The sequence below is a fragment of the Vanessa atalanta genome, unplaced genomic scaffold, assembly GCF_905147765.1.
Source record: "Vanessa atalanta unplaced genomic scaffold, ilVanAtal1.2, whole genome shotgun sequence".
In the NCBI taxonomy this organism is placed as follows: Eukaryota; Metazoa; Arthropoda; class Insecta; order Lepidoptera; family Nymphalidae; genus Vanessa; species Vanessa atalanta.
The window spans coordinates 1,096-5,000 of record NW_025920039.1 but is presented as its reverse complement, the minus strand read 5'-3'; the positions used below and the strand labels follow the sequence as shown (position 1 = coordinate 5,000).

Below are 3,905 nucleotides of genomic sequence, written 5' to 3'. Positions count from 1 at the left end.
TGATATCAGATCGAATATGAGAAACATAATAAAATAATAATAATAATAAAAAAAAAAAAACATTCCGTTCGAACGAGCCGAATGTCATACTCATCGTCAGGCATATATATGGAGTAGTGACGGTTCGAACGTCGAACATTCAAAAATTGATGTTAGACGCGAAGTGACCGGATCAGTACTCTTGTATAACGAAAAAAATGTTATTATCGTTTTCATTTGTCGTCTTTGTTGCGTGTCTTCTGGCGTGTCTCTCGATTCGTCGTATCGCGTTATATTATACTTTACGTAGTGTAACAACCAAGTATGTACGTACGATTCGTCTCGACCGCTGGGGATATTCACTGACACACGTGAAAATGATAAAAAGATTCTTTTTCGTTCTGTAAAACTGTGCCGACCGACGGACGCACGTAGATCTCTCTGCCTCATGCGCTCTTCCTCTTATCGTCGTCGTCGTCGCTCTCGCTACAATCTATCCTCATGGAATAAATGTTGATTCATTGTAGTCGATCTGCGACGTCGCGACGATATGAGAAAACGTTAGAGACGGAGTTCTTAAAAGATTCAGTGTATTCGTATAGTGTGTATAATTTTTATATTATATATGAACGGTCGTTTCTAAAATTCTTTTTGTTAATTTTTACATTTATCATGTACAAAAAATACACAACCCGAGTATCGGTACGATCACTCAAACACCGGGCGTCGATCCCAATGTTTTACGATAATAATCGTTGAACAATACATACGTACACGTCGTGTGCGAAGTGTTATTTTGAAAAAAAAACTCGATCTCGTTTAGAACGTTCGAATTCGTGACCGTTATGTGTCATTATGTGAAGACGCCTCCGCCGCCGCCGCCGCCGCCGCCGCTGTCGTCGCGTTATATATTATAGCGCACGCACGCGCGCGCGCGTGCTTAAAGCGCGTTTGTGTCTCATATAAATTTTTATAAGAGTCAACCGTTAAAATCTATCGCGTCTAACGCGATCGACGATACGGTGAGACGCTCGTTTCATACTGTGCGTATATTGTACATGCATGCATAAGTTTGTGTGTATTTTATATGCGAATATGAAACGAGAAGAGTAATTGACGACTTCAACAAGTCTCGGTTAGCTCCCTGGTTGATCCTGCCAGTAGTTATATGCTTGTCTCAAAGATTAAGCCATGCATGTCTCAGTGCAAGCCGTATTAAGGCGATACCGCGAATGGCTCAATATATCAGTTTTGGTTCCTTAGATCTTACTCAGTTACTTGGATAACTGTGGTAATTCTAGAGCTAATACATGCAATCAGAACTCTGACCAGTGATGGGATGAGTGCTTTTATTAGATCAAAACCAATCGACGGAGGGCGTCTCGTCCGAAGTCGTTAATTTTGATGAATCTGGATAACTTTTGCCGATCGCATGGTCCAGTACCGGCGACGCATCTTTCAAATGTCTGCCTTATCAACTTTCGATGGTAGTTTCTGCGACTACCATGGTTGTCACGGGTAACGGGGAATCAGGGTTCGATTCCGGAGAGGGAGCCTGAGAAACGGCTACCACATCCAAGGAAGGCAGCAGGCGCGCAAATTACCCACTCCCGGCACGGGGAGGTAGTGACGAAAAATAACGATACGGGACTCTTTCGAGGCCTCGTAATCGGAATGAGTACACTTTAAATATTTTAACGAGGAACAATTGGAGGGCAAGTCTGGTGCCAGCAGCCGCGGTAATTCCAGCTCCAATAGCGTATACTAAAATTGTTGCGGTTAAAAAGCTCGTAGTTGCATTTGTGCGCCGCGCTGTCGGTGCACCGCATCCGCGGTGATACTGACACGTCTGCGGAGCATATCGTCGGTGAGCCGGCGGTAAAACGCCGGTTCAATATCAAAATCCTATCGCGGTGCTCTTCAGTGAGTGTCGAGATGGGCCGACAATTTTACTTTGAACAAATTAGAGTGCTCAAAGCGGGCTCAAAATGCCGCTTGAATATTTCGTGCATGGAATAATAGAATATGATCTCGGTTCTATTTTGTTGGTTTTCAGAACTCCGAGGTAATGATTAATAGGGATAACTGGGGGCATTCGTATTGCGACGTTAGAGGTGAAATTCTTGGATCGTCGCAAGACGAACATCAGCGAAAGCATTTGCCAAAGGTGTTTTCATCAATCAAGAACGAAAGTTAGAGGTTCGAAGGCGATTAGATACCGCCCTAGTTCTAACCGTAAATATGTCATCTAGCGATCCGCCGACGTTACTACAATGGCTCGGCGGGCAGCTTCCGGGAAACCAAAGATTTTGGACTCCGGGGGGAGTATGGTTGCAAAGCTGAAACTTAAAGGAATTGACGGAAGGGCACCACCAGGAGTGGAGCCTGCGGCTTAATTTGACTCAACACGGGAAATCTCACCAGGCCCGGACACCGGAAGGATTGACAGATTAATAGCTCTTTCTTGATTCGGTGGGTGGTGGTGCATGGCCGTTCTTAGTTGGTGGAGCGATTTGTCTGGTTAATTCCGGTAACGAACGAGACTCTAGCCTGCTAAATAGGCGTCGTCATTTAGGTGTGCTCGATTTCGGTCGAGCAACTCACTGGCGGCGTATTAAAATTCTTCTTAGAGGGACCGGCGGCTTCGAGCCGCACGAGATTGAGCAATAACAGGTCTGTGATGCCCTTAGATGTCCTGGGCCGCACGCGCGCTACACTGAAGGAATCAGCATGTTCTCCCTGGCCTAGAGGCCCGGGCAACCCGTTGAAACTCCTTCGTGCTGGGGATTGGGGTTTGCAATTATCCCCCATAAACGAGGAATTCCTAGTAAGCGCGAGTCATAAGCTCGCGTTGATTACGTCCCTGCCCTTTGTACACACCGCCCGTCGCTACTACCGATTGAATGATTTAGTGAGGTCTTCGGACCGACACGCGGTGGCTTCACGGCCGTCGGCGTTGCTGGGAAGTTGACCAAACTTGATCATTTAGAGGAAGTAAAAGTCGTAACAAGGTTTCCGTAGGGGAACCTGCGGAAGGATCATTAACGTAAATTATCAATCTCGAAAGAGTGCGATAATGAACGATAATAAAATTCTAAAACACAAATATCGACGTTCGGAATGTGTCGTTTCGATGCGAGGACGCGATTCTCACTCTCTCTCTCTCACACAGCAGTGTGTCCGAGTCAGAGTCCAGAGTCGTGTAACGCGTCCTATTCTGATATTTTTCGATGTCGATTTCGAGGAAAGTACGATGTGTTAACGCACATCGTCATCTTCAAATAAAATGTATATTTCTTTTTTTTTTTTTTTGTACTTTTTTTTTTTTTTTATTTTTTTTTTTTTTTTTTTTTTAATTTTTTGAATTTTTCTCTGTATACTAAAAATAAGAGAAAAAAACAAAAAAAAAAATAAAAATAAAAAAAAAATAAACTCATATCACTGGCGTATAGAATCGTTCGAGTGATCGTAGAAATTATAAAAATAAAACAAATTAAAAACCATTACCCTGGACGGTGGATCACTTGGCTCGCGGGTCGATGAAGAACGCAGTTAACTGCGCGTCATAGTGTGAACTGCAGGACACATTTGAACATCGACATTTCGAACGCACATTGCGGTCCGTGGAGAAACATCCAGGACCACTCCTGTCTGAGGGCCGGCTGTATAAAAATATAAACCACACTGTTCAATGTTTAATGTCGTAATGTCTATTATTTCGTAACCGACTCAATAGACTGACTGACGTTTCTCGAACATATGACGGTATCCGCGTTCGATGTGTTATATTACGTGTTTAAATATACTTAATATAAATCTCGTTCTCGGTCCGTTCAAATATAACAAATACGATGTGTATGTATGTTTACGTTTACATGCGTGTGTGTGTATATATTATTTATATTTTTATATACGCGTTCGTGTGT

General features: G+C 43.4%; 2 non-coding genes across 2 annotated transcripts; both read left to right on the top strand.

Moving 5' to 3' along the window:
- Nucleotides 1–1,120: 1,120 nt before the first annotated feature.
- Nucleotides 1,121–3,023, top strand: LOC125076823. The gene has a single exon (XR_007120722.1). It is a non-coding gene; the product is annotated as a small subunit ribosomal RNA (ribosomal RNA).
- Nucleotides 3,024–3,483: 460 nt separating this feature from the next.
- LOC125076820 lies at nt 3,484–3,640 on the top strand. The gene has a single exon (XR_007120720.1). It is a non-coding gene; the product is annotated as a 5.8S ribosomal RNA (ribosomal RNA).
- Nucleotides 3,641–3,905: the final 265 nt, after the last annotated feature.